The sequence below is a fragment of the Sus scrofa genome, chromosome 4 (assembly GCF_054392235.1).
Source record: "Sus scrofa isolate SSC_HxYL_T2T_F1_AM1 chromosome 4, Sscrofa_HxYL_maternal_Yorkshire_Landrace_v2.0, whole genome shotgun sequence".
Taxonomy (NCBI): Eukaryota; Metazoa; Chordata; class Mammalia; order Artiodactyla; family Suidae; genus Sus; species Sus scrofa.
Window position 1 is genome coordinate 130,670,653 of NC_139386.1, and position 22,877 is coordinate 130,693,529.

General features: G+C 47.9%; 1 long non-coding RNA gene across 1 annotated transcript in view; it reads left to right on the forward strand.

Moving 5' to 3' along the window:
• The first annotated feature begins 7,915 nt into the window (after positions 1-7,915).
• The window catches only part of LOC146404269 (uncharacterized), a 35,851-nt gene continuing 20,889 nt past the window's right edge, over positions 7,916-22,877 (forward strand). The window contains exon 1 of the long non-coding RNA XR_014844791.1: positions 7,916-8,043. This is a non-coding gene — a long non-coding RNA (uncharacterized LOC146404269). The remainder of the gene's footprint in view (positions 8,044-22,877) is intronic.

Consider the following 22,877-nt stretch of genomic DNA (forward strand, 5'->3'; position numbering starts at 1 on the left):
AGTCACATTTCCTGCTCAGTCAGCATACTCTGTGATTATAGAAAGCCACCTTTACCTTCCCCCAGTTTGCAGCGTTTTTAAAACACTGCCGATAAATAGCTGAGACGATTTTTAAGCCAGCTTGAGGCCCCTGTGATTTCAGGCTACGTACAGTCTTGCCCCCTCCCTCAGCCCCTTGCAGATCTTGCTCCAGCCAGCGCCCTATTGAATTGTATTTTGCCATTGAAATAATACACATTTCAAGAAACCAAAAAAACCCCAAGATTAACCTTGTGGCTCTGTCAGAGAATGCGAATGAACTGCAGATTTACTTATGTTTTGGTAGGAGGAAGGGATGCAGAGGGCAGAGCAGCCATGGCAACGCTGCCCCCATGTCCCCGCATCTTGCTCCGCTGCAGCCTGGGCGTCTCACGGATGCTCTTGACCACAAACGAGATGGAAGACACCCTGGCTGGACCGACTTGGACTCCCCGGGCACTCGTGACACAGTTGTGCGGGTCGCAGCAGAGGTGACATGCAGCACCGTACCCGGGGGGCAAGCGTTTCAACCTGTCAACTGCCCTCTAAGGAACGCGAGGCATTTGGGCAGGATGTTCTCTCGCTGAGGAAGTCTCTTTGTCCAGAGTAAACGTTCAGCAATTGTGTTTTGTTGACTCTGAGTTTCAGGACTTAATCGAGAAGCTGCTGTAGCTGGGGAGGCTCTGTTATCTGTGAACGTTGTGCTTCCTTTTTCCTTGACGGAGCGCACACCACTCAAGAGAGAGCACGACCGGTCCCTCGGTTGGGCTGCGGGCAGGAGGACAACAGAGGGGTTGTCTCCCCCGTGGACGACAGAGAGCTCTGGAATGCTTGACAGAGGGGGCGAGGGCTTCAGACGGACGCGTCTTCAATGGTGAAAGCAGGCGGGCAGTGTTAGAGCTCTCATAATAACAGACGGAGCGCCCGGTGTGTCCCAGGCGGCGCAGGAAACCTTTGCAAGTGGGATCTCATGTGATGCTCCTACAATCCACACTCACACACTCGGAGCAGGAAGGCACACAGCGAGAATTCTTGGGGCCCCAGAGAGCAGTCCGGCTGCAGGACCCTGGGCTCCCCGTCTTGATGTTTAAAAGCTCCTTGAGGAGTTCCCGTCGTGGCTCAGTGGAAATAAATCTAACAAGAATCCACGAGGATGCAGGTTTGATCCCTGGTCTTGCTCAGCTGGTTCAGGATCCTGCTTTGCCGTGGCTGTGGTGTAGGCCGGCAGCTGTAGCTCCCCTTGGACCCCTAGCCTGGGAGTCTCCACATGCCGCGGGGGCGGCCCCAAAAAGCAAAGAAAAAAGCTCCTCGATTGCCTTGGAGGTTGTAGCCCCTGCTCCTGAAATAGTTGGGTGGCACACAGTAGGGCCCCCCAAATATTAGCCAGCTGGATGTATGAAGCCGCCGTGCTGCCTCGGCCTGGCCTCGTTTCTGTGCCCTGCAAGCCAGGGAGGCCTGAAAGCTGCCTGCCGATGGCCTTTCAACTTCTCAGAACTTTCTGTGCACACTGAGAACGGCCCGCTTTGTTTTGGCAGAATCAAAATGTGTCTTTCAAAGTGGTAATGCAGAGTTTAAGGTTAGCCCAGAGGTACGTTTTAAAGTGGGAGAAAAAAAAAAAAGAGGTAATTACCAAATGTCCAATGGCAGAGAGCTGGTTAAATAACTCCTGGAATGCAATGATGGAATACTTAACAGCTGTTAAAAATCAAGCTGCAGACTACCACAAGGCGCACCACACATTCTTAATCTATTGTTCAGGGGAAAAAACAGGTTACAAAATACTTTGTAGAGCATGAGCTCAATAACGCTAACATAGCTATGCACAGGCAAAAGTCTGAAAGAAAATACACGAACGTGAATAATAGTTATTTTTGTGTGGCAAGAATATAGGTGATTTTAATTTTCTGCTTTGTGAGGTTTAAATTTTTTTTCAAATTTTCTATGATGATACATTTTATATTCAGAAAAAAAACATGATTTTTTTTTAAAAAGGACAGCTATAAATTAGATTTTGATTCTTATCTTAAAATTAAGATGTGAAGTTACAGTTAATGAGAGATGACATGGCTGGTCGGAGCATGATCAGTGGAGCCAGACTGCCAGGGTTCAAGTCCCTGCTCTTCCATTTATGAGTCACGTGGCCTGGGCGAAACTACTTCTCTAGGATGTGGTGTCTAGAGGTGTAAATGGAGAAGATATGACTTCTGACCTTGAAGCGTTATTATGAGGATTGAATGAATTCCTCTACTTATGCTACATATACATATCTAAGTAGAGCAGTCTGTCTGAGTTTATTGCTATTTTATCATTTAAAATTCTCTCAAATTCTTTTATCCCACCTTATTTTCTTTTTTTGCTTTTTAGGGCCGCACCCAAGGCATATGTAGGTTCCCAGGCTAGGGGTCGAATCCGAGCTGCAGCTGCCGGCCTCCACCACAGTCACAGCAAGACGGGATCCGAGCCGTGTCTGCAACCTACGCCACAGCTCATGGCCATGCCAGATCCTTAACCCACTGAGCAAGGCCAGGGGTCGAACCCGCGTCCTCATGGATACTAGTCAGATTCGTTTCCGCTGCGCCACAATGGGAACCCCTAGGTCAGGCATTTTAAACCCTCCTTGTCTGGGACTCCGGGCCGAATGTGTGACTAGGATATGCCGAGAGGACCTAGGAAGAGGCCCCGCGAGGCCTCGCAGTCCGTATCAGCCTGAAAACTGCAGATTTGCAAAAGCTCAGATTGATGATGCCTTTACTTATTAGCCAAATGAGCCCAGATATGGTTAGAACCAGGAAAAACTCTATAAAGTACAGAGGAGAGAAACATTTTCCCCTCTCAACCCTTAAATCACCTTCTCGCCTGACCCTTGACCTCCCTGTGTCCCCCAAACATAAGCCCCCTTGTGAGCCCTTCTCCTCCCTCACCCCTCGCCCTCACCCGCCTCTCACAGCCCCCCTCAGCCAGAGCCCCACCGCTGCTCCCAGGCTTGGCTTTAACGACTGACCCCCCACGGGGGCTGCAGAGGCTGAACTGCAGCCAGCCTGCAGCAGCCCTGACCTCGGCAACCTTGGAGGGCCTGGGAAAGGGAGCCTGAACCTGACCCTGTCAGGACAGTGGGACGTGGCAGTGAGATGCCCCCCAGGACCTGCTCCCAGGCTGCCTTATCCTGGTGTGGGGGCTGGGCTTCCTGCCCTGAAGCGCCAGGCCCGCACACAATGGGAGTTATCAGTCCCCGTCAGTCAGGCGATCAGACCACAGGGCAGCGGGAGCCCATGTAGCTGTGGGGTTTCCAGGACTTTCCTGTGTGAATCTTTACTTCCATGGAAGCTCTGGCTTTGGTCTCTTCCGAGATGGAGGCCCTCCCCCCAGCTTCCCACCATCGTCGTGTTGGCTCGGCTGCCTTTCCCCCTTGGCCTCTGGACTTTGCTTTGGGTTTAAGTCAACTTGAGACAGAATGACCAGAGCCTAGGTAAGGAAAGTGTTTCCACGCCTTCTGGATCTAGTTTTCCTTCTTAAATGATAGGTGAGGGAGTTCCCACTGTGGCTCAGCAGTAATGAACCTGATGAGTATCCACGAGGACGCAGGTTTGATCCCTGGCCCTGCTGGTTTAGGATCCGGCATTGGTGGAAGCTGTGGTGTAGGTCACAGAGGCAGCTCAGATCTGGCATTGCCATGGCTGTGGTGTAGGTGGGCAGCCACAGTTCTGATTTGACCCATAGCCTGGGAACCTCCATACGCCGAGGGAATGGCCTTAAAGAGACCAAAAAAAAAAAAGGTGAAATTGATATATTAATTGTCTTCCATGATGATACCATGATGATAAAAATCATATCATCCACTGAGAAAATTAATGTTCTATCTGCATTGAGGTTTATATTCTTAATGCAAGAGCTTGTTTGGCTTATTTTAACAGTTTTCACTAGAAGGTCTTTCTAGACTAAAAAGCAAAGTGTTTTTTAAAACCTAAGAGTTTACTTACAAGAAAAATTTTTTCTTTCTTTTTTATTTTTAAGGCTACACCTGCAGCATACGGAAGTTCCCAGGTCAGGAGTCGAACTGGAGTTGCTGCTGAGGCCTACACCACAGCCACAGCCATGCCAGATCCGAGGCACATCTGTGACCTACACCGCAGCTCACAGCAACACTGGATCCTTAACCCACTGAGCGAGGCTAGAGATTGAAGCTGCATCCTCACAGAGACTCGTCCGGTTCTTAACCCGCTGAGCCACAATGGGAACTCCACAAGAAAATATTTTAAAGGCACCATAATTGATCCCGTTGCAGGTCTTAATACAAACAGCAGATTTGCTTTAAACACTTTGTGTTACAGAATAATAGCATCATGTATTGGAAAAGTGCTGTATGTGCCAGGTGGTTCACTCACGTTAGCTCCGCCAGTCCTCGGGCAACCTGTTCTCTGAACGACCAAACCGATCCTCAGAGTCATCAGCGAGATTCCCCGGGATGCAGACGTCAGAGCTGAGTTTTGAACTCAGCCTGTGTGATGGAACACAAGGTCTGGGCTTTTTTTTAAAGTTTTTAAATTTTTTTCATCGCTTTTTTAGGGCCTCATCTGCACAGAGCGACAGCTGCCAGCCTACACCACAGCCACAGCAGATCCAAGCTGCATCTGTGACCTACACCACAGGTCACGGCCACGCCGGATCCTTAACCCACTGAGGGAGGCCAGGGATCGAACCAGCAACCTCATGCATCCTCGTCGGATTCATTAACCACTGTGTCACGACAGGAACTCTGGAAGGTCTGTGCTTTTAACCTTACACTCTGCTGCCTCCAAAGTAACTGAGGCCAACAATCTACACAATCTACCAGCACTCACGAGTGTCACTGTAGCACTGGATGTGGCTTTAGGTCTGAAAGCTTGTCTCCACTCACCCGTACACACCCCAGCCACGGCTCATCAAAACGCATCTCGCCCGCAGGATTTTAAGCTCAGAAAAGAGGAAAAGGTGATGATGTCTGTTCCCACAGACCCCCCTGTGATTCAAAAGGTAAACTCCACTCAACCAGAAAGCGTCACCAAGTTAAACAGAGGTATGACTTTTCTGATGTGTGTATCTGTGGCTGTGGCTGTGGAGACGAACACGATACAGCAGCAGATTATACTTTCCAAACAGATTTGTGGGATGCGCCTATTTTTCTAGACTTTTCTTCTCCGCCCATAGGGTAACAGAGTGCTGCCAACACCTGCTGGGTGCGGGAGAAGAGAAAGGGACGAAAAGGACAAGCAGGCAAGGCGGAGGGACAGAAAAGGAGGAAGAAAGAGGTTGAAACTGCAAGGATGACCCGCTGTCCCCTCCCCCCCAGCCCCGGGTCCCCACCTGTCCTCTGCTGCAGGAGGGTGAGCCCCTGTGGGCAGCGAGCCCCGCGCAAGGCAGGCGGGGCAGCGGGTCTGGGGGACTCCGGAGTGGGGGAGGGAGCCCTGCCCTGACTCCGAGGGGAGGGGGCGGCCCTGCACCTCCCTGGGTTCCACTGGGATCGCTATGCGATGACTCAGCCCAGCTCTCGCTGCCCCCGAAGCCAGAGGGGAGGGTGCTGGTGCCCGCCCGAGGTTAACGCCCGCCCGTCAGTTTCATGTGCGTCATTAATTTTTGTGACATCCAGCAGGGCCACCTGAAGGGTGGGTCTCTGAGGTCGTGACGACACATGTGCCTGCCGCTCCTCCTCGGGCCTCTGCAGAAGCTGTGGTTTCCAAGGAACCCTGAGTCACACGCGGGGCCACCGTGCACCTAGAGCAGCACCCCGCCCCGAACGCGGTCCACGCGGGAACCCCGGAGGACCGGGGGCCCCTTCCAGGCAAAGGCGCCTCTGCCCTGCACCCTGCCACACCCCGTAGGCTAGGGGACCTCAGGCAAGCAGGTGCCTCTGTGGCCTCCATAGAAAAAAGCAACCAGGGGGTCCCTTTGGGGTGAAAAGCCACGTGACTTTGGGAAGCCTGGAGGTTTTCCAGGGGAATCCGAATTTATGAGATTTCCCGGAGATGGCTGAGTGTGGTCAGGGATCTTTCTTCCATGTGTCGGATCATCGGCTCAGGGTTTGGTGAGGTTCGTGGCCTGGAAGCCCTGGCGTGACTCTGTGTAGTGGGAGAAAGCACGGCTCTCCGGCAGGCTTTGGAGGGCTTGTGACCTGGACAAGGACAGAGTCCAGCGCAGGACTCCAGGGCTGCTTCGGCCAAGCAAATGGCTTCAATTCAGCCACAGCAAGGAAGGTTGCCTCCACTAGCCGACTCCCGCAGGGCTCAGGCCTGGGGCGGGGTTGGGGCGGGGGGAGGGCCCTCCCCCCAGTTACAGGAGCAACACGGCCTCGACACCCCCTTGCTCTGACCACTCCTGTCTCCTGCACCTCCTTGGAGGCAGCCTGACACCACCTTCCCCTGCTGGGGTGAGGCTAAGGGCCTGCTCCCTGGTCAGCTGGCTCAGCCCCACCTACATCCCAAGTTCAACATGCACCTGATGCCTCACTGGACCAAGTTCTTGTGGCTGATAGGACAGAGCTCCCTGGCTGCTCCCCTGGACCCCGGGCTGAAGCACCCACTCATTTGGTATTGAAATAGCCGCACTGAAAAATAGAGAGGTAAAGTCATTTCACAGCTTCCCACAGGAGATAAGGGCTGCACCTGAAGTTCTTTTAAGTTTGTAATTCTGTTCTACCATGTTCCGCAAGGAGGAGGCCTGGGGCAGGGGACCCAGGGGGTCTTCGGGTGTAGAATGTGTGTCCTGGACCAACTGGATGAAGTTGGTGGCATCATGTGACACAAAGTTTAAGAATGCACTTGGACCCAGCAGCTCTGCTTCCAAGGAAGCTCTTCTGGGAAATTAGAGCCGTGCGGAGATATAGTTAATGATGTTTATCGCATGGTTGCTTCTAATACCAGAGACTATTAACAACAGGGAATAACTGTGATATATTCATTATGCACCGTTGAAAATGATGTGGGAGTTCCCATCATGGCGCAGTGGAAATGAATCCAACTAGGAACCACGAGGTTGCGGGTTCGATCCCTCGCCTCACTCAGCGGGTGAAGGATCCAGGGTTGCCGTGAGCTGTGGTGTAGGTTGCAGACGCAGCTCAGATCCCGCGTTGCTGTGGCTGTGGTGTAGGCTGGCGGCGACAGCTCTGATTAGACCCCTAGCCTGGGAACCTCCATATGCCTTGGGTGTGGCCCTCAAAAGACAAAAGACAATAAAAGAAAAGCAAATGATGCTGTGGAAGACTATTGACAAGCAGCGTGTTGTTAAGTGAATAGGAAGGCTTCAAGACAGTATGTGTAGTGTGACCCCGTTTTAATTTAAAAATGTGGATGTGTTTCAGGAAACGGAGTGATGTTATTTCTGAGTAATTAAAAATGTTTCCTTTCTGTTTTCTAAATTCTCTGCATTGACTATGCCTTTAGTCAATATACACCTAGTGAATATTATAAAAACAGAACTCAGGAAAGTGGCTAAGCTTCTCAGCACTGGGAGGCAGTGAGTGTGGCCACTTACTGTTCTTACCCAGCAGCCTGAGCAAGGACCTGGGCAGGTCATTTAATTCATCTCCGAGGCTTGACCCTCCTCAACTGCCCGTCATCCAGCCTTGGGGCGGGGCACCAACTCCTCTTGGGACCTGTCTCTTATTTAGAGTTTAATAGGGTTACAAACACCTTATTCTAGATACTACGTACAGCTTCCATCCATGCCCTTCTGCGACTCCCACAGCAGGAAGAAGTAGTAATAATAACAGCTGAAATGGATTCACCGATTTCTAGGTACCAGGCTCTAGGGTAAGTAAGCATTTTCCATGTATTAACCCATTTTTATTTCTCCTTTATTGACTTCTCTCTTTCACACATTCCAGTGCATCTGTCAGCAGATGCTGTGGGTTCTTCCTCCGATACAGATGCTAATCACCCGCCACCACCTCCTCCACGGGCCCCCTGCTCTAAGCCACCTCCTCTTGAGCCGAGGCCACCGCTACCGCCTCCTGATTGGTGTTCTTGCCACTGGCTGCCTGCAGTCTGTTCAAGTGTAAGTCAGAGCCTTTGACTCATCCGCTCAGAAGGAAAGCCATAATCCTTTAAACAGTCTAGATCTGCATGTCTCTACTCACCCCACTCCTCCGTTGTCTCCCTCACAACACCCCACTCTGCGCCCTCATCAGCTTTTACCCTACAGCTCTGCCACTCAGCTGTGCTGCACTGGCGTTCTTTGCTAAAAAGTGTTCTACCTTTTAAAGTGAAAATTGTACACATTTAAGGCACACAGCATGGTGATTTGATGTACATATTCATAGTGAAGTGATTACTATGGGCAAGCTATTAACATATCATCTCACAGCTGCCTTTTTTTTTTTTTTTTTTTTTTTTTTTTTTTGTGAGTGTGATGCATGCACCTGAAATCTACTCCCTCGGAAAGAATTTCCAGGGATCAACACAGTATTATTGAGAGCCTCCTGCCTGTGATTAGAGTTCTAGATTTATTCATCCTACGTAATTGCAACTTGGTACCTTTGAACTAGTACCTCCCAACCCCACCCCCTGCCCCGGCCCCTGGTAACCACCTTTTCCTCTCTGCTCCTAGCAGTTCCACGTTGTTAAAAAAGATTCCACCTATCAATGAGATCATGCACCATTTGTCTTTGTCTGACTTATTTCACTAGTATAATGCCCTCCAGGCTTAGCCATGTCCCTGCAAATGGCAGCATTTCCTCCTTTCTCAGAGCTGGATTATCCATTCACTCATCAGTGGATGCCTGGGTTGTTGCCAAGTCCTGCCCTGTGAATGGTGCTGCGGTGAACATAGGTGGGCAGCTGTCCCTTCAAGGTCCTGGTTTTATTCCCTTTGGCTTTATATCCCAAAGTGGGATTGCTGGATCACATGGTAGCTCCATTTTTAATTTTTTTGGAGGAAACGTCATCCTCTTTTCCGTGGTGGCCATACAAACTTGCCCATACTTACAGTGCTGTGCAGAGTTTCCTTTCCGCCACATCCTCATGAGTACCTGATACTTGTTGTCTTTTTGATCAGAGCCATTCTAACAGATTCAAAGTGAAAACTCATTGGGGTTTTGATTTGCGTTGGCCCGATGAATAGTGATATTGAGCACTTTTTAATATACCTGTTGGCCATTTGTAGGTCTTCACTGGAAAAATATCTATGGGTCCTTTGCCCATTTTAAAACTGAGTTATTTGTATTCTTGCTGTGAGTTTTTGAATTCCTTATATATTTTGGATGCTAACCTCTTATGAGATGTGTGGTTTGTCAATAGTTTCTCCCATTCTGCCGGTTGTCTCTTCGCACTGTCGACTGTGTCCTTTGCTCTGGGGAAGCTTTTTAGTTGGAAGTGTTTCCTCCTCTTCAGTTTTTTTTGGGGAGGGGGAAAGTATGGGAAGGATTGGTATTCCTTCTTCTTCAGCAGTTTGGCAGAAACCACCTGTGAAGCCATCACATCCTGGGCTTTTATTCGTCGGCGGGTTTTTGATCCCTCATTCAAGCTCCTTTCTCTTTATTGGCCTGTTCAGATTTTCTATTTCTTCATAAATCTGTTTCTTCGTAACCTCAATGGTAGAGGCTACGTGTTTCTAGGAACTTGTCCTTTCTTTAAGGTCGTCTAATTTGTTGGTGTATCAACGTTCATAATAGCCTCTTCTGATCCTTTGTATTTCTGTGATATGGGTTCTAACGTCTTTCATTTACAATTTTATTCATTGGAGTCTTTTTTTCCTCAGTCTAGCTAGGTTTTTTTTTTTTTTTTATCTTAAAACAATTCTTCGTTTCATTGATCTTTTCTGTGATTTTTCAAGTCTCTGTTTCATTTACTTCTGTTCTGATCTTTATTATTTACTTTCATATGCTAACTTTGGGTTCAGTTTGCTCCTCTTTTTGTAATTCCTTGAGGTGTGAATTTAGGCTGTTTATTTAAGAGATTCACCCTTAATATAAGCATTTATTGCTATAAATTTCCCACTTAGAACCATGCTGCCTTCCATAAGTTTTCATATGCTGTGTTTCCATTTTCATTTTTCTCAAGATATTTAAAAAACTTCTCTGTTGGTTTCTTCTTTGACCTGCTGGTTGTCTAGAAGTGTATTATTTAATTCACATAGTTAAGATTTTTCCAACTTCCTCTAGTTATTTATTTCTAGTTTCATACCATTATAGTCAGGAAAGATACTTGGTATGAGCTTAATCTTCTTAAATTGGCTAAGACTTGTTCTGTGGCCTAACATATGGTTTCTCCTGGAGGATGTTTCATGTGTGCTTAAAAAGAATGTGTCTAATGGCATGTTGTTATGTCTGTTAGGTTCATTTGGTCTAGAGTATGGTTCAAGTCCAGCATTTCCTTGTTGATTTTCTGTCTGGATTACGTAGGCATTGTTGGATGTAGGGTATTGAAGTTCCTACTATTACTGTGTTGCTATCTATTTCTCCCTTCAGTTCTGTTAATATCACTTTAAATATTTAGGTATTTTGTTGTTGGGTACCCACACACACACGTGTGTGTGTGTGTGTGTTTATATATATATATATATATATATATATATATATATATATATATATTTATAATGGCTATACTCTCTTGATAAATTGACCCCTTTATCATTATATAGTGACTTTCTTTGTCTTGTGACAGCTTCTGACTTAAAGTCTGTTTGTTTGCTATAAAGACAGCCACCCCTGCTCTCTTTCGATTACCATTTGCATGGAGTGTCTTTTATTATCTCTACACTTTCAGTCTATGTATGTCCTTAAAGTGAAAGTGAGTCTTTTGTAGGCAGCATGTTTTTGGATTTTGTTTTTGTTTTGGTTTAATCTATCCAATTACTCCATGCCTTTTGAGAATTTAGTCCATTTACATTTAAAGCAATGATTGATAGGCTTTACTATTGCCAGTTCTTAGGTGTTTTCTGGCTGTTCAACTCTTGTGTTCTTTCTCGCTTGTTGTCTTCCCTTTGTGATTTGACGCAGTTTCGTGGTGGTGTCATACTTTGATTCCTTTCTCTCTTTTTCTAAGCCTGAGCATTTCTTTAAGAGAAGTTTTAAAGTTACTAATTTAATCTCTTTGCTTGTTACAGATCTATTCAGATTTTATACTTAGGTTCACATCAGTTTCTATAGTGTTTTCTAGGAATTTGTCCATCCAAGTTGTCTAATCTGTTGACACACAGTTGTTCATGGTATTCCCTTAGAATCCTTTTTTGTTTCCCTAAGATCAGTAGTGATGTCCCCTCTCTCATTTCTGATTGTAGCTGCAGTTGCGTTTCAATGCAAAGACAGTGTGTAACTGTGGGAACCTGAGACATTTTTATTGAAGAAAACAAATATCTTTGTAAGATTTTAAAAGGAATAATGTATATTAAGGAGCCAATAAGATCACCTGCCTTCATGAGCTTTTATTCCAGCAATTCTGGGACAAAATTCCTAAAAATTGTCTTACAGACCTGGAAAACCAGAGAGAGCATCTCTGTGTACTGGGGTTGCCACCACTGGAGTTTCACGCATTACCAGAAAAGTCACGCAGAGCAGCTGAGAGTACCTGATAATATATGGAAGTCTTTTGTGGGCAAAATAATTTGAAAACTAGATTAAAGTTATAAAATTAACCACCCTTATTCATTTACATGATAAAATCACAAAGAGCAGAATTCACTAACTCTTCATTGCTCTTGAATTGTTTTCAGAAAGGCAGTTTAGAAGAAAAGGAAAATCATAAGACTTCCTACTTCCCACAGACCATGGAGCACAAGCAAATCTGCTAATCGTTAACCATTTAGCTGTGAGATTAATGTGCCATTATTTGGGAATGAGTTAGAGTATTTAGAAGAATGGTAATAGAGGTTCAAGGATTTTTACCAATTGGGGGATATTCCGGTATGTTCAAACTATAACCAGTGGAGGTTGAATGTATTTCCTATTTTTCTTATAATTTTGCAAATTAAAATGATCGATTTTTTAAAAATATGGTAAAATCAGATCCTAAATCAGACACCACTCTGAGCTCTGCCACAATACTAAAAATCAAATGTTTGTCCCACAATGGCAGCAATTTTGGTTGGCTGTTATTTCACAGCTGTGTCCCAAGCATAGGGCTCAGACCCAGACCGGCACCCAGCGCTTAGCTGTGGAAAAAGTAAATGATTAATAGTAGCTGCTCATCATTGAGGTTCCAGAGTAAATAATAATGATGGAAACCTCCTTTTTGTTGAAGGGGTATCATGGTTCGAAGGCATCAACTTCTCCCAGCAACGTCCCAAGTGCAGCTGCACAAATCCCAGAAGCATGAGTCCCCTGAGTGATCAAGCACCCGAATTCAAGGTTCCAAAAACTCAGCCTGTCGGAAATATCAGAGTCTTAAAACAATCACATTTGAAAACACTGTTGTTGTAAGGATTTTCTTTGATTTAACTCTTGTTTCTTTTGGAAAGGGCTTGTTGTTTTTCTAAGCAAGTTCAGTCATTGAACTGGGCAAACCGGGAAAAGGGAAGATTAAAGAAGACATTTTTAAAAACAGAAACTGTAGCCACTTTTTGGTGTATGTCTTGCTGCGTTTCTGCTGCCTTACATTTCATTTTACCAATCAGGGCTTTTTATTAAAAGTAGATTGAAAATACAATCCGATATCAAGAATTTTCAGAAGATATTTGACCCTGCTTTCCTACGGGGTCATTGTGAGGAGGAAGTGTGCTCAGGAAGGCAGCGTCCCTGAAATACACGGGGCAGTTTTTCAGTGTGGGGGGTTTATTGCTTTGGTTATGGGCAACGTCGGTCCTATTTAACCTTTCGATGTGGTGTTCGCTGCGGATTTTCCCGAAGTTCTTTTACTCCTTTAAAACATTGCGCGAAGATATTATCTCCCTTGATTACCAAGTGTTTAGGCGCTCTCTGCATTTTGTGCCTGACGCAGAGGCTCCACCTGCTCACTGTAATCCCGGCCCTCGGGCAGCTCTGTGATTAGGGATGACTTGGGTTTTACAGGGTGTCCAACCTCATCCCTTATACAGAAAACTCTTCCACTCCAGCCCTCGTGGAGAAGCAGGGTCATTTGAGTCATTTTGTGTCAATGACCAGGGTGCTTCCCAGTAGCTCTTGACTGGAGGGAGTGGTCACCTAACCAAAGACATCCAGTCTGTTGACAGTCCAGTTGGACGGCTAGGCTTGGAAAGCCCAGATAAGGCAAATCCGATTCCTCTTTGATGGAGAAGATCTATCTGAAAATACGGAAATTCCATAAAAGTAGAAGCGCAATGAAATGATTTCTGGGATTTATTTTAAAACGTTCTAATTAAAAAAGGAGAGCTAGGCAGAAGTTTAGCAAAATGTTGATAAGTGAAAGCAAGACGGTGGGTTTGGAGGGCTTTACTATCTGTTCTCTCTCTGTTCTTATCTATTTAAATTATAGCTAATATAAAACCAAGCCAATGAATGAAGGTAAGAGTCAAATATCTATATCAAGAGTTGCCATTAGAAGGAGTTCCCTGGCGGCCTAGGCGTTAGGATCAGTGCTTTTACCTCTGCAGCCTGGGTTCAATCCCTGGTCTGAGAACTAAAATCCCACACCAAGCTGCTGTGCGCTGCAGCCAATACAAACAAACAAACAAAAAAGAATTAGCATTGGTTAGGGTTCTGGATCGCCATGATAAGCCATCGGCATTTCAAAGTTCTGAGGGACGTGAAAGTCTGGGTAAGAAGAGGGAGCTGGCCAGCTTGAGGAGGAGAATGGCGTGGCCATTCAGAAAGAGCCAGATGCTCCGGCCCAAGAAAGTGGCCTCTGACCCTCATAGATTTGCCAGTTTCTGGTGCCTTTTCTCGTGGGACCCAGCTCTGCTATAGCTTCTGCTCTTGAATTCCTCACCCCTTTGTGCTTCATGTTTATCTTTAAAAATTGAGTCCTCCTTTATTGAAATGGCTGGCGTCCAAGCTCTGCTTCTGCACATCAAAATAGGCATCCTCAAAACAGATGATTCTTTGTACCTGTTCTAGTCAGAATCTGCCCCGTGGAGAGGCCCTGCCACTCTTGGGTCAAATGGTGTTGGGTGTCTCATGGAGGAGGGTTAGGAGAGACCATTGTAGAAACCAGAGTGTCAGGTGAGCCAAGCCAACCCCATCTTCCCGCAGGTACACCTGTACCAGGAGAGAATTAAAAGCATTTTCTTAAGAGGACTTTTTGGAGGGGGTGGGGGGGCTGCACCTGAGGCATATGGAGGTTCCCAGGCTAGGGGTCAAATCGGTCCTGCAGCCACTGGCCTACTCCCCAGCCACAGCAACGCCAGATCCGAGCCGTGTCTGTGACCTACACCACAGCACACAGCAGCACCGGATCCTTAAGCCACTGAGCAAGGCCAGGGATCAAACCCATGTCCTTATGGATACCAGTTGGGTTCGTTACCACTGAACCACAACAGGAACTCCTTAGGAGGTCTTGACAATGAACCACAGAACGAATGGGTAATTTGCCACGGCAGTTTCCCGGGGACCCCGCTGGTCTAAGAAGTCACTGTGGTCCCTGGACAGTCAAGCCGACCTGCAGGCTGTGTGCTTGCCTGAGGTGTCCGACATTCTGAGTGCCAGCAATTTAGGGGGCCTCCCATTTAGATAAAGACGAAAGCTTACCACGAGCACAGGATGTCATGGAAAGTTGCCAGCAGAAGAATTCCAAAGGGGGGGGGGTGTCAAGAAGCCAGTTCTCAGAGGAAGTGAGAGGGCAGGTGAACTGGGCAGAAGGCAGTGTTAGTGGCAGGACAGTCCTCAGAGGTCCGGGGAATGCCGGGGCACCAGCAAAGGGAGGGGGGCCAGCGCTGCAGCCGTGGAGGAGGAGGTCCTGCTGGAGCCAGACGATGTGAAGCTCCTTCGTGGAAAGGAACTCCACGTGCCCTTCAGAGCCGAGCGGAGGGGGCACGGCCCCCTTGGCTCCTTGCAGGAAAGTGAGGTTGTGCCATGCGCTTTTGTCACATCTCACAAAACAAGGACGAGGGTCGGCAAAAGTGAACACCAGTAACTCTACACTTAAAGAAGAAAATAAGAGTCCCCCGTGCCCCATCACGTAGAAGGAGTCCCCCTAAACGATTTAATTTCTTAGTTTTTTTAATCTCCTATGCATTTACTAGGTTGAGATAATAATATATGCTGATGTTTCAATGCCATTTAATACAGGAATATTCACGAGTTCTGTACGTTTGGAAGAGGCATTTAATGACATACAATGTCCGTCCCTGGGTGATTTATTGTCTTTCTTCATTTAAAAAAAGTGCCGATGAGTTAGGTCATTCAGCATGAGGCTTAAAGATGCGTTAAAATCATTTCTCAAGTTCTTCAGCGATGAAAAAGTTCATTATGTCATTTTATGCAATTCTGTTTTTGCGAAGAGGGAGAGAAAAGACCTTTTGTTTAGTAATTTGCTTGGCACAGCGTCTTCATTATGCAATAAGCTTGGCCATTGTTAGAAAAATCTGGACAAGAACAGCACCAATTATTGTTATAAGTGACTGTCCAATAAGGGAAGAGATGCATATGAACTGTAGGTTGAAGGGTGTGACTCACAAGCTTCGTTTCTGGGTGTTGAGGGAGGAGTGGGAGCAGGGGAGGACCAGCTGCGTTAACACTCAGGGCCGTGGACTTGGGATGCCTTTTTAACTAAGTGGCAGAAAAATCCGGCTCGTTTGTATGAAATAATAAATACATCTAGTGTTACGCGGAGGCCCAGGTTTGGTTAATTCAGCTAATCCGTGATGTCAGCCAGGACCTAGGCAGCTTCTACTCATCGTCTCACCCTGCCTCCCTACCTCTGTGGGCGTGGTCCCCCGGCCAGCTCCTCTCCAGGCTGTGTGATGACTGCCTGTTCTCAGATGTGGCGCGGCCGGACATGGCAACGACCAGGAAGATGAGTTTGTCTTCTAGGAAGTGTCTCTTTTCTTCTTCGTCTTTATCTTTGTCTTCTCAGGGCCACACCCACGGCCTAAGGAAGTTCCCAAGCTAGGGGTCGAATCAGAGCTACAGCTGCCGGCCTGCACCACAGCCACAGCCATGTGGAATTGGCGCTGCAGCTGTGACCTACACCACAGCTCACAGCAGCACTGGATCCTTAACCCACTGAGTGAGGCCAGGGATGGAACCCACATCTTCATGGATACTAGCCAGGTTCTTTACCACTGAGCCACAGCGAGAACTCCCAGAAGTGTCTCTTTGGAAGCGTGGGGAACCTTTCCCAGACGTGTCTCCCTCCAGCTGTCCGTCCCGTCTCATTTTACATTGGCCGGGGTCAGGTCGTGGGTCTGTACCGGAACCCGTCTCAGACTGGAGGTAGCCCAGTCCCAGTCCACACCCTGTGTCTGGGGATGAGGCTCGCTCTCTTGGAAGCTCAGGGCCTTGTCGGGAGATGGATGTGAACAGAATGGGGATGGTGTTGGAAAGGAGAAAGGAAGGAAGATGCGGGTGACAACCAACCACGTCCCTCGCAAAGGCTAAGCAGTCTCTGGGCTGCACGATGTTCCAGAATTCAGACACACGCTGGCCACTGAATTCCTGAGTATGGTTCCAAACTGTGTACGAGAAGCCCGAATTCTTTGTGCCTGGAATGAGTTTTGATCCTTTTATCAGGTGGTGGGTATATGTCTTCAGAGACCTAGGGCTAATCTATTTTTTTGCATCCGTGACTATCTGAGCATGTCTTTCTGTTGCCTTGATTAATCAATAACAACATGCTTAGACGTAAAATTCATAGATCACAATCCTTTTCCATCAAAAGTTTATATATATGGTTGCACTGTTTTCTGGCAGTTAGCATTACAAAGAAGGCAAGGATAAGACTAGTTTCTCCTCCTTTGTAAGTAAATTGTTATTTTTTAACCTTGAGTGTCTGAAAGATTCTTTCCCCTTTTTTTTTTTTTTTTTCTCTCTCTCTCTCTTTTTTCTTTTCTCACGGCCACACCTGCGGCATATGAAAGTGTCTGGGCTAAGGGTTGAGCAGAGCTGCAGCCGCCGACCTACACCACAGCCACGGTGACCCTGGATCTGAGCCGCATCTGTGACCTACGCCTCAGCTCTCAGCAACGCTGGATCCTTAACCTGCTGAGCGAGGCCAGGGATGGCATCACATCCTTGTGGACACTCGTCAGGTTCTTAACCGCTGAGCCGCAGCGGGAACTCCCTCCTTTATTCTCTTAACTCACAAATGTGCTCAGGACACACCTAGGTGTGGATCATTTTTCTTTAATTTTACCTAGAACATAACGAGTCTTGTCTCAACTGTTTCTCATAACAAGAAAGCAGTTTTCAGTTAGGTCCTTGATTTGTCTGTTTCTCCTGCTCTTCTCATGCTTATTGGGGTGAATCATGTTTCCTGTCCTCCCGGGCTACCGTCTTCTCCCCTGGCGTTTGTATTTCCTCGTCTTTTCCCTCTGTCTTACACAGAATATCTGAGCATCATCTCCAGAACGCGACCTCCCTTTTCCGCAGGCCCGGGGCTCCTCTTACTCACCCCAGGGAATGCTTGCATGCCGTATTGTTTCATGTGAAGCTCATTCTGCTTCTTGGTATTGCTAATATTGGTATGTCCCCAGCCGGGCTCTCACCGCTGTGCATCCCACGCTTGTCTGTGCATCCCATCCTTCTCCCACTTGCTGATTATCTGCACCTCTTTCTCAGAAGCCATATGCCTTCTTGCATCTTTCAGAGGCTGTTGCATCGTTTTCGAAAAGTGCTTTCTGGCTCCCCGGCAGGCGGTCACTTTCAGAGGAGGGCGCTTCATCGGGTCTTCTTCTGCATAATTGTTTTTCATATTTCCTGTGACAGTTTTTCTTTTGCTGATGACTCATTTTTGAATGACAAGCGAAAGAGCCAGTTTCAGATTCACCCACGGACATGGTGTGTAGATTGCATTTGTTCCTATTGACTGGACATTTGGATAATGATGGAATCTTCTCAGACCTGTGAATTGATGAGACCTGGGTGTCTGCCTGGTTCTGATAATTTAGCTCACGTTCCTATGGTACAGTTCAGCTCCGCTGAGTTTCCACCTCACCCTCTGGGTCTGTGGCACCTGCCTCACCGTGTGTTCCTACTGAGATGCTTCTTTTTTACGTCGCTGGCTACGGCTTTTTATTTTTGGTGATTATTCCTTGAAGAATGCATTGAATCCAACGCTACCAGTACACTTCCTAGAATTAGTCTCTAAATAAATGTCGAAAGATGGAGATGGCAAAAAAAAATATGTTGATATCAACTCAGAATGTCACACCCACGTGGCAAGGGGATAGGTACCAGGGTTCTTGTGGTATAGACCCCAGGTCTCTAAGTAGGAGAGTGGAGCGGCCAGGAGGAACTAAAACCTCATCCTGCATTTTTTTTTTTTTTTTTTTTTTTGTCTTTTTGCCATTTCTTGGGTCGCTCTCACAGCATATGGAGGTTCCCAGGCTCGGGGTTGAATTGGAGCTGTAGCCACCGGCCTACACCAGAGCCACAGCAACGCCCGATTCAAGCTGTGTCTGTGACCTACACCACAGCTCATGGCAACACTGGATTCTTAACCCACCGAGTGAGGCCAGGGATCAAACCCTCAACCTCATGGTTCCTAGTCAGATTCATTAACCACTGAGCCACGACAGGAACTCCCATTTTTTTCTTTTTTTTTTTTTTTGAAGCTGTACCCATGGCATATGGAAGTTCCTGGGCCAGAGAGAGAATCTGAGCCACAGCTGTGGCAATGCCTGATCCTTGACCCACAGGCTAGGGATCAAACCCGCATCTCTGCAATAACCTGAGCCGCTGCAGTCAGATCCATAACCACCTGTACCATGGCAGGAACTCCCATCCTGCTTTGTTTTAAGTGGTCGGAGATCCTCTGTTTCTTGGGGGAAAGGCCAGACTCGTAGCTAGCTGTTTCCCCTGCTCATTTAAACATCTTACGTGTAAATTCCTTCTAGATGTTGGCAAGTGGTTTTCTGTTGGTCATAGCCTTTGGTGGTAAATGGGGTTTTTATCTTTCTGTGGCTTCCTAGGTATTTTAGAAGAAATGTAGGCAAGTTTCTACCAGGGCAGCTAGTCTGGAGCTGTTTAATATCAGAAGTAAAAACCCGTCGTTTTCGTTGAGTCAAACTGGATCTGAGCCAATAATGCACTTGGCTGCTAAAAAAAGGGGAATAACGTTTTCCTGAATATGCAGAAAAACGTTGGTAGCATTCTCGTTGCACACTCTGCCTTGCTTGGGGTGCATCTGGGAGCTTTGGGCTCACGCATGGCCCCTTTTGTTGATAAAATCTCGAAAGGCTCTGATGAGTAGGAGCAAGTTCAAAGACGGACAAATAGGAGGGGAAAGCCTGTGTGTTATGTTGGGTCAGATGACGTGGCTACAGCGTATGGCGAGGCCTGAAAACCGTGATGAAGTATTTCAATGATGGTCATGTGAGAATGGGATTATATTTATTCTGATTTGCTCCAAAATGCAGACCAGGGGGTGGTGGGAGGAGGTTACAAGAAGGTGGATTTGGTGGTAGAGCAGACACCTCATGGGGAAGGCTGTGAACCACCCAGCTGTTTCTAGAAGGTCCTGGCTGATCGGCCCGTCAAGGAAGCTGTGGAAGAATTCCTGCTATTGGGTGGGAAGTTGGGTGAGCCTGTGATCCATATTTTAATGATCTTGGTTTTGGAGTCCTGCCCTTGAGGTTTCTGCCTTTCGGTTGGAAGAGTGACTCTGCTTCTGCAAGGAAGGCACTGAACCGTGAGACCTCTGCTGCTTCCAACGCTGGGCTCCATCCAGACACACGAGGACCCAGGAGAGGCAGGTTCCACTCTCTGTCGTGCTCTATGACTCCTGGTGCACATGGCAGCAAGGCTACTTCCGAAGCAGCCCGGGACCAAGCTCGTGCCCCCGAGAAGTGGGGAGTGGAAGCAAACAGGTGGCTTCTAGGTCATCTCACACCGTCCTTAGCCTGGTCCTGGGAGGCTGCTTCCCAGACAAAGAACCTAAGACTGAGGGGTGGACCACGTGCCAAGAGCAGGAAGACATTGCCTCTTGGAGCCCGTGGAGGCCCCAAGTTCTGACACACGAGGGGCTCAGGGCAGCAGCTGGGTCTCAATGAGCCCCTGGAGGCATAGCACGAAGCTAGGTTTGCTGCTTTTGCATTTCCTTTTCTTTATTCTCAGACCCGGACTTTCGGCATTTGGAAGTTCCTAGGCTAGGAGTCGAATCAGAGCTGCAGCTGCCAGCCTGCACCACAGCCACAGCAATACCAGATCTGAGCCATGTCTGTGACCTACACCATGGCTCACAGCAACCCCGGATCCTTAACCCACTGATCAAGGCGAGGGATCGAACCTGCATCCTCATGGATGCTCGTTTGGTTCTTAACCCACTGAGCCACAACGGGAACTCTTTTTGTTTTTTTTATTAAAGTATAGTTGACTTGCAGTGCTGTGCCACTTTCTGCTGTACAGCAGAGTGACCCAGTCATACACATATATACATTCTTTTTCTCATATTATCCCCCCATCGTGTTCTATCCCAAGAGACTGGACACAGGTCTCCGTACAGTAGGTCCTGATGGCTCACGCGCTCCAAATGCAGTCGTTTGCCTCTACCAACCGCAGGCTCCCAGCTCATCCCACTCCCTCCTCCTCCCCCTTGGTAACCACAAGTCTGTTCTCCATTTAATTTCAACAGTCACTTTTTGTCCATAAGTTTCTGCAGCTCGGGAGGGTGAGCTCTGCTCATGATGTCTCACCAAGTTCAAAGCCACCTCTTTTGCATTTTCCTAATGATGCATTTGGCCCTAGCCTTTTACAGTGTTGATAGAGGTGGTGCTATTTTTCTTTTGTCCTTGGGGTGGCTGGTGGGAGCCCTCGGAGGGGGGGATAGAGCCCCTCCAGCTCCCCCCAGCACTCCTCGACGTCCCATGGGGTGAGTCTAGATTTGAACCCTAGACTGGTTCCAAAGTTCAGGCTGACTTCATGGGGAGCGGACAGACCTCTTTAAATGTGTTACTAGGGATTTGCTGTGTTTGGGCTTTGGAGAAAGCAGACGGCATGATTTGGCCTATTCCCCTGAAGACTCCCCACATACAGAAAGCTGGCTGGAGGCTGGCCTGTCTTCGCTCCTGCTCCAAGCTGGCCCTGGGTCCTCGCTGGCCCCTTCGTCCGACCTACAGGTGCTGCCCTTTGTTGCAACCCAGGCAGCAGGATCCCCACCTGCTGCTTTCCAGGCTGGACACAGCAGTCAGTCTGGGTCAAGGCCAGAATTCTTTTTTTTTTTTTTTTCCTTTCCTCCGACAAACAAAAATCCCTCCCGGTGCGTCCTATTGGGCTTGCAGTGCCAGATGTGTCAGGAGGTGGTTCTCGTAAAGCAGCCCTAGCGCAGGGCTTTTCCACGGCATTACCTCATGGCCGGGTTCACGTCACTTTTCCATTGGTTTTGGACGGTGCTCTGCAGTCCTCTGGGGATGCGCTGAAGCTCAGGCTCCTGCAGAGCCAGCAAGGAAAGCCCAACAGCCGACCAAGGGGAAAGAAAGGAACACTGGCCACGTGGTCTCGGGTCTTCTGAAATGCCTGCCCGGGTCTGCATTTTGCTTCTGGAAGGTTGCTCGCCGTCGTCTTAATGCTTTCGGTCTCCTGTTTTCTGCCCTCCTGTTCCCTCCTCGGCGCCTGTCGTTGAACATTCAGTGCTGCCGAACGCTGCTTTTCTGCTCCAGGCCGCTGCCGCCTGGATTTCTGTGACCCTGCCCTTTGGAATTCTTCTGTTCTCTCGTCACCTCCTTCTTTCCTCAGCCGAACATCCTGCTCCCCTGTCCCCAGCGCCCGGCCGTTCACCTTCCACCTGCCGTTCCAATAAATAAATAATTCCAATAATTATAATGGCTCAATCTCAAAAAAAGTCTATTTCTTGGCCAAACCTGCAACATATGGAAGTTCTGAAATCTTAACCCACTAAGTGAGGCCAGGGATCAACCCCACATCCTCATGGATACTTGGTTGGGTTTTTAACCTGCTAAAGCACAACAGGAAATCTAAGAAATCTATTTCTTTTCTTTTCTTTTTTTTTTTTTTCTTTTTTGCCTTTTAGGGCCACACCTGCAGCATATGGAAGTTCCCAGGCTCAGGGTCAAATCAGAGCTGCAGCTGCTGGCCTATGCCACAGCCACAGCAACACCAGATCCTTAATCCACTAAGGGAGGCCAAGGATCGAACCTGCGTCCTCATGGATACTAGTGAGGTTCATAAACTGCTAGGCCACAATGGAAACTCCGAGAAGTCCATTTCTCACTCATGTTTTAACCCACAGTGGCAGGTGGTTTTCCTCTAGCCAGGGAGCCAGGAGCCTTCCATTCTGTGGCCCCACCATCCCACTCAATGTTACCGCCACAGCCGAAGGGGAAAAAGAGAATGCAGGGCACGTCTGCTTTAAGGTTTTGGCCTGGATGTGACGCATCTCGCTTCCGCTCATTCTCCATAGGAGACAACTTCTAGATGCCAGGGGAGTTGGCATCAGACGTTCACGGCGGGGAAGCCCCTTCCTCGGCAATGACTCTATGCTGTGGTGGGGAAATGGAATTTGGAGGCCAGGTGCCTTCTCTGTTGGAGGCCAGTTACCTTGAGTTTTCTCATAAGACTCTCACCCTTGGTGTACTCATCCTTTTTCACAGCTTCTATCTTTATCTCGGCATTAATGATGCCTAAATCTGTTTCCAGCATCAACCTCACACAGATGTCTAGTCTTCTATCTTCAGCCTCCTCCTAAACATCAGCCTCCTTCCCCTAAATGTAGAATCTTTTCCATCAGAGCTGGCTCTCGTTCTGGTCCTCCCCAGTTCTGTCAGTGGCTCAGCCTTCTTCTGGCATCATCTGGAATTCTTGCCTTGCCTCTGGGCCCCGTTTC